General features: G+C 40.7%; 1 protein-coding gene across 7 annotated transcripts in view; it reads left to right on the top strand.

The window, feature by feature from the left end:
* ENOX1 (ecto-NOX disulfide-thiol exchanger 1) overlaps positions 1-15,255 on the top strand; it is a 535,380-nt gene that overhangs the window by 122,423 nt on the left and 397,702 nt on the right. For 3 of the 7 annotated variants that reach the window (XM_046663939.1, XM_046663940.1, XM_046663941.1), the window contains one exon: positions 1,259-1,388. The exons of the other annotated variants lie outside the window; for them this stretch is intronic. The gene's annotated coding sequence lies outside the window, so the exon portion shown is untranslated. The remainder of the gene's footprint in view (positions 1-1,258; positions 1,389-15,255) is intronic. 7 annotated transcript variants of the gene reach the window in all.

Raw genomic sequence — 15,255 nt, 5'->3', positions numbered from 1 at the left:
CTCTGACATCCATCCTCAACTTCAGCAGTCTGCTCCAGCGTGCTATTTAAAATGAGTTTCTTAAGATTCTTCTTTCTGAGCTGCATGTCTTCGTGACTGTTAGTCACCCTCCTTCTACACCTTACCAACACTGCAGACCACTTGACCTTCTGTGTCTCTAAGTTATCTCCGTCCCTCTCAAAATCAGCTCTCCTTAAATGATAATGAGCAAAGACTCTGTAGCTGACGAGTTTTATTGGGACCAACCCAACCATTATTGTCATCATCTTCATTAATACTATCACCAACCTCTGTGTCAGCATGTACTAGTAGCTACACAAAATGGGCTAAATTTATCTGGCCTATGGACATTGATTCAAAACCCCAGCAGGTCAGGGCCTCAGTGTGTGATTGTGCAGCCTGGCAAAGGACACTTGTCGGGATGAGAATCATCTTGGCTCTGCTCACAACGCACGTGTCCTTGGGCACAGCTGACTCTGTCAGGTTAAGAGGTGACTTCCACCTCCTAATTCTTCCCTGCCTTCGACAAAGGCACCTTTAGCTAGCCAAACTGTGCCATGACACAGAGCTGAAGGGGTGCCATTTTCTAATTCATTTGTAACCTGAGGGGGCATCATTTACTCATTTGCAACTAGGCACTCTGTAAGCTTGTAGAGGCCTTGATGTACGGCATATATGTGAAAATCAAGAAGAAACAAAGTGAAGTTTTCTGTTAAAAGAGGAAGACATCAAAGGAAAGACCAAATCTATTCCCTCTCCTTTAGAAACCATGAATGGGGGGGAATCTTGCTTTTGAATTATGAGACAGTGTTTGATGAATTTGATGTAAGTATCAGGTAAAAATAACTTTGCGATAGTGACATCCAGACAAAAAATTCTCCAGTGGTTTCTCTTCCCACTCTTGATCCTCTCTCTCTTTCTTCTTCCCTCCCCTTTTCCTCTTCCCCCTCCACCTCTCCCTCCACCTTGCTCCCTGCCCCCTTCATTTTTTGATAATAAACACGGCAGCTAATAAACATATAAATATTCTGGGTGACTCAGAGATGCATTTTTACCAGGCTGGATTATATCGTGGGTAACTCCAACCGGAAGGTGTCATGTGCTGTGGGCAGAGTGGCCTTCTTAACTGTCATGGAATGTTTAGGGACAGGGAAACGACATGCATGATTTCCATAGAGCTCAGGAGTCCTGAGTGTAAGAACTCAAGCCTGGCTACATTTTGGAGTTCAGACATGTGCTGATGTCTCTCATGGTTTAGGATTCCCCAAAAGAAGATGGATCGAGGGAAGTGATGGGGTCCCTGAGAGAAAGCCATATGTGAAGAAATCTGCCAGAATGGATCAGACTGAGCAACAGGATCTGGATGTCTAAGGGGACAGTGGTTCCAGGTACCCCCCTGACCTAACTAGCTTTCCCTCAACTCCCCTTACCAGCCACAAACTCCTCCTCACACACACACACAAAGTCTGCTATGGCATAAACGAGGGCTGTGGCATAAAGCAGGGGTTGGCAAACTCTGGCCCTTGGGACGAATGTAGACTGTGGCTTCTTTTTATAATTACCAAGGGCTAAGAATTGTTTTCACATTGTTTTTTTTTTGGTGAGACAGGTTGACCCTGAGCTAACGTCTGTGCCAATCTTCCTCTATTTTATGTGGGATGCTGCCACAGCATGGTTTGACAAGCGGTGTTAGGTCTGCGCCTGGGATCCAAACCTGTGAACCCTGGGCTGCCGAAGCAGAGTACGTGAACTTAATGACTATGCCACCAGGCTGGCCTCTTAACATTTTTTAAATGTTGTGAAAAGAGCAAAGAAGAGTATGCTACAGAGACACAATATTTAGGCCTTCAAAGCCTAAAATATTCATTATCGGGCCCTTAACAGATAGTTTGCTGACTGCTGCAAAGAACTGGTCGGCAATGCCTAACAGCTCTTTCCTGGGGGCCCTTTCTTGAAAGAGCAAGACCCATGAGTGGAATTAGTTTCCCTAATGGTTGGACCTCGAGCTTGGTGTTCTAGGGAATGTTATTTGTCCAGGGAATATTGTCAGCAGTGTCAATTGTGACTTGTGGCAGAGTGACAAATGTCAGTGGAGCAGAGGAAGAGCATGGGAGGAGAGGAGAAGAAGGCTGTCAAGCAGCAGGTCTTAGGTCTGTTTGTATGGTGGACATCCACTCCCACCACCACGAGGGCATGCCAGAGGGGTTAACTGAGGAGAGGAATCCTGTGTGGAGTGCAGAGAACTGGGACTTAGGCTGTTGCCTTTAACACAAGATATTTGCAGCACCAAGAGTGAGGAGGCCAGGGGACTTTTGGTTTACACTTATGTTCTATAGTTCACAAAATGTGTCTCATTTGATAATTGTGAGAACAATTACCTGAAGCAAGCAGAAACGGTGTTGCTTTTGACCTCAATTTAAGAGAAAAAAGGATTGATGCTTGGTCAGAGATGTATCCTCTTCAAGGACACATAGTTATTATATGGTGGAGTTGGAAATCAAACCCAGATATTCTGGCTCTCCAATCTGAGCATCATTCTCAGAGTCAATGAATTATCACTATGAAGTGTTAACTCTGCACCCCACGCCCTCAACACAAAAACCTGCTCACTCAATAGTAACTGTATTTGAAAGTTCATTATCTTGACATTATAAACAACAGAAATGGTTAGAACAGCTCCAGAACTGGAATCATTTTCCTGTCTCAGCTTAGTCACTTTCTCCCATGGGAAGGTATATGTGGAAGAAACTCTCAGCAGAGTGAACAGGTAATTTTCACTGTTCTGGGTTATTTGTGTATGTCTGGGAATTCGAGGTTAAGACAGATTACTTGGACATTTACATTGACCTTCACAAAGAACCTGTGAAAGGATCAATTGTGAGAAACAATTAATGACTCTATGACGATCTTAATCAAAATTGGACCTGTTTTCACTATTTCACCATAGATGTAAGAGTAAGACCCTATGCAGCAGATAAACCCAGTGGTCTGTTCTGTGTATGTATGTTTTAGACATCAGAGACCATCGTTCTTACATGAGAGGACAGGAGAGAGTTTTCTACATTTACTCACCACCTGCATACTTTGATATTTTTGTCCTAATTAAGTGTGCAGGGGAGCTAGCTGTGGTCTCCATAGGTTCTGGTTCTCCATCTTGGTCTGATACTGAGCAGTGGATTTGGTCCTGGAGACGATGGCACTGATACATGCAGCAGCCAGCCACAGGGGAACCCATCATGGTAATAGCAATGTAGCCATCTCCAGGAATCTAACCACATCCCTATTCAGCTAAGGAGAGTGCTGAGTGCTCTCACTGAGAATGACATTGAGGGACTCTGGGATAATGCTGCCTTTACACAGCTTGTAAAATACGTCAAAAAATAAAGGCTTAAAAGTCATGCTTGTAAAGAGTGAGGACAGGGAAATGAGTGTAGCAATTCACACGGAGTAAGAAGTTGTGTCAATTTCTCAAAGTGGGTATTTCCTCTCTTACAATATCCTTTTTTTTTTTTTTTAAGATTGGCACCTGAGCTAATAACTGTTACCAATCTTTTTTTTTTTTTCTTTCTGCTTTTTCACCCAAAATCCCCCCCAGTACATAGTTGTATATATTTTAGTTGTGGGTCCTTCTAGTTGTGGCATGTGTGATGCCGCCTCAACGTGGCCTGATGAGTGGTGCCATGTCCGCACCCAGGATCTGAACCGGCGAAACCCTGGGCCACCGTAGCGCAGCGCGCGAACTTAACCACTGGGCCATGGAGCCGGCCCCTCTTACAGTATCCTTAAGAAGGCTGGGTCAGCCATGGGTTAGTAGCTCAGGAACTGACTTGGGGCTTTGCCTTGCTGGTTCCTTGTACCTTTTTGATTTCAGCTCAAATGTCATTTCTTAGACAGCCATCCTCCCACCAGTTCTGGGGTTTCCTTCCCCCGAGCTCTGCCCCCTGTGTTCTCTGTCTCATCATCCTGTCCTATTTTCTTCACAGCACTTATCGCTGTTTGCAATTAATTTTATTTGTTTATTGGCCTGTTTACTATCTCTCTCTCTTACCTCTGGAACATAAGCTCCATGGGAACAGAAGCCAATCATGACGCTCTGGCTTACTGTTGTTTTCCGTAGCACGTAGAACAGTACTTGGCCTATGGTAGATGCTCCATAAATTAATTGAGTGAGTTAATGAATGAGTGAATTAGTGGATAAATATGTGCTTTTCTGTTGCTTAATCCCACAGTTTAGTGCCCAGGTAATGGGTTGTGGTTTTTCCCTAGTAGAAAAATGCGAAGGGACTATATGAGTTTTCTATTGTTGCGGGAACAAGTTACCATAAACTAAGTGACTTAAACAATACAGATTTAGGATCTTAAAGTCGTGAGCGTTAGAAGTCCAACCCCAGTCTTACTGGGCTAACACTGCGGCGTCAGCAGGGCCACAGTCCTTTCTGGAGGTTTCAGGGGAAATCCATTTTCTTGCCTTTTTCAGCTTCTAGAGGCCACGCACATTCTTTGGTTTTAGCCCCTTTCCATCTTCAAAGCCAACAACAGTGGGTCAAGTCTTTCTCATGCTGCCGCCTCTCTGATTCTCCACAGCTGAGGAAGTTTCCCTGCTTTTAAGGACTCATGTGATTAGATTGAGTTTAGCTGGATAATCTAGGAAAATCTACCATCTCAAAGTCCTTAACATTAATCACGTCTGTAAAGTCCTTTTTGCCACATAAGGTAACATATTCACAGGCTCCAGAGAATAAGATGTGCACATCTTTGGGGGAGGGGTGTCCTCATTCTGCCTACCACATAGACTTACTCACAGAAGAGGTGGTGAGATGGTCCAGCTGAGAGGCTCATTTCTCTTCCAGAATGTGTATTGTGAAAGAGAGAGTCTTCCCAATGCATGTATTCATTCAACAAGAAATATTTGTGGAGCTTGTCACATTCTCCTTGACAATTTTGTTTCTGAGGGCAGATTGGGCCAGGCTAGCTTGCTGTTTTGTAGAGTTTGGTGTGGGTAACCTGGAGAAGTTCACCTGAATTCAGAACCAGGCCTGACAGTCAGAAAGTGGGTTGCTAAGCAAAATGGGATCAGCTGTAGTGGTGGCGATAGTGGTGACAGATAACATTTATTGAGTACAGGCCTGTTTGGAGTAATTTATTGAATTCATGTAATCTTTACAACAATCCTGTGATAGAGGTACCGTTATTATTCCTGTTTTATAGATTATGAAACTAAGGCACCGAGAGGTTAAATAAGTTGCCTAAGATCACACAACTAGTAAGTGATTGAGCCAGGATTCTAAATTGCAGGCCGTCTGGCTCTAGACCCTGCTCCCTAGCCACTGTGCTTCCATGCGTCCCATGGGACCACTTAGAGAGAGGCTGAAGGAGCCTATGAGAGGACCAGAGTGGGTGCTGGGGAGCAGAGCCTCAATTTCTGTGCAAGTGTGCTTGCGGGGTTGTTTTGGACCTTAGCGTTTCTGCCCCAGCAGACCCCGCTGTATGTCAGGCATACCTGCCATGGGGAGATGCTCAGGAGGATGCAGAACCATGTAGCCCACGGGCATTCCCTGTGAGGAGTTGGCGAGGGAGATATTATGTACTGTGCAACTTACTGAACCATCTATTGGGCTCCTGGGTTTCGTGATGTACAAAGAGTGGAATGGTACAGAGGAACTGGTCAGAAGCCAGGAGTTTATGTGCCCTTTTCATCAGTTACCAGATCTGGGTCTCGGTGAGGCCACTTTGATTCATAGAACCTCTGTGAAAAGAGAATACAAATTCTGTTTGTCTACATCTCCAGAGTGGGAGAAGGATCAAACGGTTATTGAGAAATGCTATGTAAATATTGGTTTTTACTGGCCATGTGCCTAAATGACAAGGTGAGGAAAGGAAGCAAGTATGGGTACCTCAGTGCCCTGAAAACCTGTCTGGCTTGTGTCACCCTGGGGCTAAACTGGAGAGCATGAGCAAGACATGAAATTTGCTTCCCATAGCCTCTGTGATTGATGGCAGGGATTTACAGGTCAGCCTGCGAAAGCATGTAATCAATCAAGGTGTAAGAAGGATATATCTTATCTTTGGTGTACAGATTCACAATCCCGATGGCTCTAATAACCTGACGGTGGTCCTCAGAAGGGGAAGCCTCCTCCACTAGTCTCCACCTGCCTCATTTTAGTAGCTATAGGGTGGCCAGGCAGTCTCAAGAATTTCTTGTATGAAGGTGGTATTCTTTAGTGGGTTTGCTGTCATTGTGTGAGCACAAGTGACAGCTGTGAGTTCTAGGCTTCAGAGGGAGGTACAAAAACTACCTTGGAGTTAGTGAGACTGCAAATACTTACTTGGATAATCAATCATATGTAACTATCAAGAGCAGTGAAGGCTCTCAGATTTTACCCTGCCTGTAAGTTAATAAGTTAGCCTGCCATTTTCATACATGCTGGCAGAAGACACGAAACTCTGAGGTCAGACACAAAGGACTTTATTCCTTGTGGCATAGCAGGCAGCATGAGCTTCATGCTTGCATTGGTTTTTCTTGTCCCCTAACTCCCAGGGGGGCCATGGAGAGCCAGCCCAGGTGGGTACTTCACACACACTGAGTCTGTGTCATAGCTGAAGAATACAGAATTTAGGAAATCACTAAACTTATAAAGGGCTGCTTGCAAACTTACCCAGCCTTTATTATCCTGGTCAGGAAACAAATCTGTTTTCTGTCCTGGAAGGAGACACTATCTTTACCCTTCCCGGCTGTTTGCTTTACAAACATTCTTGAAAAGATAGTTTGGGACAAAAGGTGTTACAAGACATGTAGGTAAAGCCTCCCAATAACACACAATTAGCTAAATTCCTAATAAAAACCTATGAAGGTGTTTGTCTTTAATTATACAGAATTGTATCAGTGAGCTGTTATAGTCTGAATTCTTTTGGAGAAAAATATCCATTTCTAATTCTCTTCATTTAGTTCTATTCAATATTTTTGGATGGTGATTCAGTTTGGCTAAATTCTAATGAATTGGTAATTAAATGATATTTTAATTAAAAGTTGTTTACATGGATTGTACAGAGGGCATATGGTTGTCTCTTTGATAAATTTTGGTTATAGTAGTAGCAAAAGTAAGAATCTCATGCTTTGACAATGGGTGATACTGATAGAAACTTATGTAAAGATTTTTGCTGAGAACAATGCCAACTTTACTTTGAATTCCATGATAAACTTTCTAGGAAGATTCTTATTTGGAGAATTATTATTTGATGTACAAATTTCTTTATATTTGATTTTTTAATTCCCAAAATTTGTTGAATCTTTATTTATAGTCATGATTGAAAGTTGTAGACCTATCATTGCCTACTCAGTATGTAGTCAGTGATAAATTGAACCCAAATGACTTGAATAATTCATAAGGTAATGGAACTTTGAATATTTTTTAGGTTTAAACTTGATACAAGGGCCCACGCGGTGCTGTAAATGTCAGGAAGTTCAAGGACCCACATTCTTCCTGGGGGTTGGTGCAGTGCCATGAACATGACTTCAGATGCAGCTGGGTCTGGATTGAACTCCAGTTCTGCTAGTTCCTAATTCTGTAATTTACCTAAAATATCTGAGCTTCAATCTCCTCATCTAAAAATTGTGGACAATGACTACTGCATCATAGAGTAGTTGTGCGGCCTGAATGAAATGTTACTCAAAGCTCATACATTCCTTTAATTATGTAAAGGCAATATTGAAGTCCGTTCAGGACCATTCAAAAGTTTTTTTGATTACTTTCAGCTTGGGTGAAGCTTTAAATTCTTAGTTAACTTCCTCTTCTAAAGCGCTCATTTATTGTCTATTATTTTTCTAGTTATCTAGGTGCATTGGGGAATTAAAATCATCCTTTAAAATTCATCCCATGGATATCAAAAGCTCATAAATTGCTAGATGCTAATGGGAAAGTCAAGAATCTGCTCCAACTTATTATTGCAGGCATACACAGAGCTATCTAGGGAAAAGCAAGGATTGGCTTAAATTCCCAGAATAAGATGCTTTGCAGATTTCAAAATATGTCACTCACTATAAAATTTATTCAATTATTTACCAGCCACACACATACTAATCAGGGTTAAAAGTAGGAAAGACCACAGGGAAGAATGGACGGTCACCTTTCTATTAGCAGTGGTGGTATTAAGAAATAATGACAGCTCACGTGTGTGTGATACCCTCAGTTTTATGGGAAATCAAGAACTGAATATTTAAAAACTAATTACAATTAATTAAGATGACTAAAAGAGCTATGACAGTTTGGGATTCTATTTTTATCAATTTAATCAATCTCTCTGATGAAAAGTAGGAAAGAGATTTTAAATTTGACAAACAACTTAAAAGCTTTGTAATGGGAGTGGAATGAGAAAGCACAATGAGCAGGAGAACATTAAGTGAAGTTCTACACTTTTAAAAATAACCAGCTATTATATTCTGAATATAAAGGCAGCCATGACCTGAAGAGGGAAGGAGGGAGGGAGGGAGAGGAGATGATGCATTTCAGCAGATGGGGTGAAGGAAGATGAGTGGTAAGGCACCTGCCTCCTCCTGGTGTGTAGATCTCTATTCACTGCTACTATGTAGAAAACAGCAGTATAGGAGGAGACTAGCTTTTATACCAAACGTGCGTGTGCACACGGGTGTGTAATGTTTAGCCAATGTGTCTTTAGATTGTATATAAAATATTAAGGTCTTTACTTCGTGGAGGTTGGGTTAAAGATTTACTTCTGGCTAAGTATTATCCTATGCCTAAATGTTAAAAATAGGAGCTATTCTAAAGGGAGAAAACAAATGAACAATTTGGAAGATAGATCAAAGCTAGTCTCAACTGGTTGTTAATGGAGGTAACTGGATGACTTGATGTTATTTCTATTTTGTCCAACTCATATTAAATAAGCAACTACCATGGGTGGGGTGCTGTGCTGGGTCTGTAGTGACTAAACTGACCATGGTCATTAGTGCATCTTCTCAGCTCATTCACAACCAGACTAGACAGGGAGGAACACAGACACTAGGAACCCACCCTCAGGCCTTGGCATGGGTGGTGAGAGGTGAGGTTTCTGAGTCTAACCCTTGCCCTCAAGAACATTACAATATGGTAGGGAAACTTGCCCATGGTGAGACAGGACCCAGGCGCACATTTAAATTAGATTAATTATGACAATAATTTGTCTTTATAAATAAAAATTGGTTTGAGTTAATTTTTACAGGTAATATTTTTTCCTACATAATTGTAGTCAGTTTCCTTTGAAAGACGATGAAAGGAGTGTTTCTTCTTTTTCATTTTCTACTTCTATTTTTCCTTACCTTGGACTGTATGCGATCATGGACAGAAATATCCCACTCCTTCTAGTACAGATGCAGCTGTAGCATAAATAGGGAAGTAGAATATCACCTCAAGTGGAGGGGATTCAAACTCTGGGTTCTATTAGACAGGAAAATGGATATTCCAATAAATAGGGCTATTGAGGCTACAGCAAGTAATCTGCCCAAAGCTGCAGGGTCAACGTTTTTTAGATAGTATCATGGGTGAGTAGTTAATTAAGTAAAGGCATCCAATCCCAGCGGACTCTCAGGGAAATGAGGTCTATACTTTCTTTTCCTTGAACACTGGGGCAAATTGGTTTTTGATTGTACTGCATCCATCTCTTGGGTGCTTCTTACCTTTGAAAATCCTTTTTGTTGAAATGACCTTAGTGTCAGTGACACCTGTAGGCTAAATTTAACTGCTTTTCTAAAAATACTGTCATCTTTTTTCCCCAGTAATTCCTTCAGTTCACAAATAATTAAAGCATAATGTGTTGGGATCTTCCTTGTTTAAACTCTTCCTGTCCTTCACCTTATTGACTTATTTATTTATCACATATGGCCCATTCCAAATAGGTAGGATTTCTCTCAGATTCCAGCATCAGGTTTTCTTTCCTAATACTAACTTTTGAGATATTCAAAGCAAACAGACCCACAGAGACAGAAAATTGTGTGTGTGTGTATGTGTAGGAGAGTTGTTATCCTTTTGTAAAGAACTAATTACAGGATAGTGCAGGATCTTTTGAAATAGGAGGCTGAATTGCATAGTGAGTATTAGCATACGTAAATTTAGGCAAGTTACTAACTGCCTAAGTTTTTTTGTTTACTCATCTGTAAAATTATGATAATATCTAATGATCTTGTTGTGGATTAAAAGTTGGAAAGCATTTAAAATAGTGCCTAGTATGTGGTTAAGTGCTTGATAATAAATTATCATCGTGGCCCTAATCATTATGGTCATTTTTATCTTGGTTACTTGTATTTTAGGACTTTGTCAAATCAAAAGTTTCTTTGTAATTTGAGATATCTTAAGAGGCACATGAGACTTCTTTTTAAAATTTTTCAAACCCTTAGCTAGACTCACCAAGAAGAAAAGAGAGAAGGCTCAAATAAATAAAATCAGAAATGAAAGAGGAGAGATTACAACGGACACCTCAGAAATACAAAAGATAATAAGAGAATACTATGAAAAGCTATACGCCAACAAATTGGATAATCTAGAAGAAATGGATAAATTCTTAGAAACATACAATCTTCCAAAACTGGACCAAGAAGATATAGAAAATTTGAATAGACCGATCACCAGTAAGGAGATCGAAACAGCAATTAAAAACCTCCCAAGAAATAAAAGCCCAGGACCAGATGGCTTCCCTGGTGAATTCTACCAAACATTCAAAGAGGACCTAATACCTGTCCTTCTCAAACTCTTCCAAAAAATTGAAGAGGAGGGGAGGCTTCCTAACTCCTTCTACGAAGCAAACATTATCCTGATACCAAAACCAGACAAGGACAACACAAAAAAAGAAAATTACAGGCCAATATCACTAATGAACATCGATGCAAAAATCCTCAACAAAATATTAGCAAATCGAATACAACAATACATTAAAAAGATCATACATCATGATCAAGTGGGTTTCATTCTGGGGATGCAGAGATGGTTCAACATCCGCAAATCTATCAACATGATACACCACATTAACAAAATGAAGAATAAAAATCATATGATCATCTCAATAGATGCAGAGAAAGCATTTGACAAGATACAGCATCCATTTATGATAAAAACTCTAAATAAAATTTTTCAGTTACCCATAGTATCTCTGATTTCAATTGAATTGATTTAAATCATACAGTTGGTCACAGGGACTCAAGGGCCTTGAGGGCAGGAGTACTTAAGTATATCACCTCTGGGATGGCACTTTATTTAGAGCAAATGCTCAGCAAATTTGGACAGTGCTCTGAGGTCTGGATTTATTTCTTGTTTCTTAACTAGCTGTGGTTACTTGGTTCACCTTTCTGGACTCAGGATTTCTGAGATCCTAAAGCCAGATTTGGAGACAGAAAGACCTGAGATTTGAGTTCTGGTTCTGCTGAGATCTGGACTAAGGTAGATGGGGTTTCCTGGTCAGACATCCCTCCAAATCTATAATCTTTAAATGTTTGTTCAACTTTTATTTAATGGAGGCATGGGGAGAATGATTTTCAGTAATACAAATATAATAGCAAATACAATAAGAAGAGTACAGTTAACAGATTCACTAGTTTATTTACTTTCTCTGGCCACGGCAGGAGGGTCAATGTTCTGGGGGTAAAAATAATGAAAGTTATTCTTGATTTTATTGTAGACTGTGTGTACGTATATTTTCTAAATCAAACAAGTAACTGAGAGGTGTATTAGAAGATATACGTCTTCAATGATAAAAGATCTCACTTGCTTTAGTCCAAGAGCACCAGCCGTGCTTATTTGGTTTCAGAATGTTAGCGAGCAGCAATGGCAAGTTTCTCCCCCAAGATAGGCGGGCGATTCTGGGCAGATTTTCTTTGCATGGGTGGGTAAGTGGGTGGGAAATGGGGCAGGCTTTTTCTTACTTGAGAGTGCTGTTTTTATATTTTACTAGTTATAGAAAGGATTGCATGATGAAATTTGAGTTGATTGGTGCATATTCTTCCAGTAACGTTTTAGCTTTCTAAAGAAATTGGCTCCTAAGGGATTGGCCTATTGCCCTGAAGTTGTCTTGCCTCTAGCTCTGCCAAGTACTAATTGCATGGTTTGGGGCGAGTTATTTTAACCTGTCTGAGCCTTGGTACCATCATCCTTAAAAGGCAAGATGGGTAGAAGGGAGGAAAAGGGGTCACACCAGCCAAGTCTCTTCTCTTTATCAATTAAATGAAAGCTTTCCTGGAACTACACTTCCCAGCTTTCTTCCCATTGGCCAGACCTGAATCACATGACCACTGCTTGCTGAAGAGGGTACGGGAGAAGCAACTATTTTACTTTTCTGTTATTTTTAGTGGCTACTGGTGCCACCCTTTTCCTCCCTTTCAAGCAAAAAGGTGGCTCACTGTGGGTGCTATGCGGCCAGTTAACCCACAGGGACATCACACCACTTCCTAGGGATTTTTGAGTTTTAGAAGTACTGACATATTTAGCATCTAGCAGAACCTGGTAAGTATCAGGCATGCAGAAAATAGTGTGTTTTCTCATGTCTAATACACTGTGGGTTGCTAGGTGCAGTAGCAGTGTTTTAGAAGACAAAAGCATACATTTCATGTATGTATTATTTTAAGATGTATCTCATTTTCTCTCATTTTCAAAAATATTAAAATGTGAAACAAAGCATGCATCCTGGCATTGAGGAGCTATGGAAGTAGGTATCATTATGATGAACTTGAACTTATGACATGGTTTCAACTACTCAGAGATATAAACAGATGCTCTTTTTAGAGGTACATACTCTACTTTGAATGTAATAGTTTTGGCGATATATTTTAAGATGAATTTTGCAAGGCTGCCAAAATATATTTTTTTGGGTTTTTTTTGGTGAGGAAGATTGTCCCTGAGCTAACACCTGTGCCAGTCTTCATCTATTTTGTATGTGGGATGCCACCACAGCATGTCTTGATGAGTGGTGTGTAGGTCCGTGCCCAGGATTTGGACTGGCAAACCCCAGGCCACCGAAGTGGAACAAGGGAACTTAACCACTATGCCACCAGGCTGGCCCCTCAAACTTTTTCTTGGCGTAAGAGTTTGTATGTGTCATGTTTTTTGTGGTGAATGTGTTAGTTTTCATGCCAACTGTCTGCTGTCTATAATTTCTTAAGAGGTATTACTACTCCTAGAACAAAGGAAAACTAAAACTAAAAGTCAAAATTTGTGGAGAGTTGTATTCTGATCTGGAAGCCTCAATGAATTAACTGCATAATGCCAACCATCAGCAGTGGTTTTAAAATCCGGTATTCAGATGTATTACACGTGAAATACATAGCATCTTTATTTATCTGTTGTTTCATTACAGTTTAAATTTATGTGAGCCTATACATGCATACCCACATGTTCACATGCACACACACACATAAACACACACATATGCACATGTAAACACACACATAAGGACACATAGTTTTCATATATATAAAATACATAAAAATATATTTTTTCATATGAAAATATATTTAACCAGCTTGTGAAACATTCTTGGAGAATAAAATGCATAACCGTAAATAAATAAAGACCCAGCTGAGCACTGCTGCTGGGAGACATATGGATCAAAAAACAGTAGCCATTTGGTTCTGTTATCACTTACTATGCACTGCACAGATTTAAACTGTTTGGACTAGTTGGCAAAGCGGTTTATTAGGTTAGAAATCAGTTCCTTAAATTACAGTCTTTGCTAAAGCACAGTGCACTTAAAGAAGCTTTCTCTGAATTAGGGGATGAGATATTACAGTTTTCTGAGAAAGACCCTAGACACTTATGAGCATAGCGTGAGTTAATTCTCTTTCCCTGGGTGAGGTCTCACTGTGAGGACACAATGCACCACTTTGGTTGAGATGCCGTTTCCAATAAATATGGAAATTATGGCTTCTAGTGCTGTGGCCCGGTATGAAATCTCATGGGAAATAACTGGAAACTATGTGATAGGTTTGATATTAATTCCTACCCCCCTCCCTGAAGTAACCAACCCATATTTACAAGATGTACCATTATTTCGTGGCCGTCCAGAAAGATGAGTAAATGTAGTCCTATTTTGTAGAATGAAACTGTGTTGATAAAAATCTCCTAGTCCCTTTTCTGTCTTTAGAGGATGAGTCGAATAGAGCGGGCTCCGTTTTCTGAGTTGAACAGAGCGTCTATGCTTCTGTAAGTTACAGAGTTGCCCTTTGACCCGTTTGCCTGCTCTTTCTTGGTTTTCTCTAATGACTTGCAGTGGTTTGGGGTTTTTCCTTTTGCCAGATGAGGATGGTTTTGTAATGATGGAATTCACACTAAACCCACGTTCTCAACCTTGTGAAATCCTGGCAGGACAAAGGCGAGATGAGCTTATCATTTTCAGATTTATTTGTTGAGGAACTGTGAGAGACTCGTTACACTATAAATGTTGGGGCAGGCTGTTTTTTTATTTTTTATTTTATTTTATGGGCTGTGTTTTGAGAGCAAGGTGAAACAGGAGATTAAAGAGTGTTTTGAAAAATCTCTGTAGATAAAGCAGTCAGTGAGCATTTGTTAGTGTTACTCTTAAAGGAGTTGAATTCAAATGTGGCAACTACCCACTGGGGTTAGAAGAACCTAATCTGAAGGTGCTGTGAATTTGCCCCCTGCTGTGTCAGTGTCTGAGAGCAAGAAGGTGTTTGGGTGGGCCTGGCTTCTGCTGGGTGTTTGTGGGGTGCAGCAAAGGTTCAGGGGCAAAGCCTTGTGGATGTGCCATTGATTTTCCTTTTCCCCTTTAGGGACCAGGATTTCCGAGTATCCTCCTTAACTTTCTGTATTATCTGTGGTAGATTGTCTGTTCTCTTTAAATCGTGCTTCAGCAGTTGAAAAGACATGAGAGATTAACCCTGCTTTGTTCATTCTTAACCAAAGGGAAAGGAACATTGTAAAGATTTAGTAGGTTAATAAAAACAGGTATTTGAGTGCAGTGTTTTGAGCTCTTGGGAAGTTGGTTCTGAATAAATGTAAGGCATGAGTATTGTGCCAGGGATGGAATTCATGAAAGATGAGGAGAAGCTGTGAGCTGAGTGTCCTGGGCTTCACACAGCAGTGCTCCCAAGCGGCACCATTAGAAAACTTATGCTGTTCTGCATAAAATTAGATCTATATAACAGTTTGGGGTTTTTTTCCCTACCCCTTTCTTTCCAGTCTTTCTCCTTTGATGCCAAGACCACAGTGAAATGATGACTGAGTTAGGCCTGGGAAGTTCCCCACGTAGCCATCCAGGTGCCTG

This window comes from Equus quagga, chromosome 6 (genome assembly GCF_021613505.1).
Source record: "Equus quagga isolate Etosha38 chromosome 6, UCLA_HA_Equagga_1.0, whole genome shotgun sequence".
NCBI classification, from domain to species: Eukaryota; Metazoa; Chordata; class Mammalia; order Perissodactyla; family Equidae; genus Equus; species Equus quagga.
Note: the sequence above shows the minus strand (reverse complement) of the source record. Positions and strands in the feature narration are given on the sequence as shown.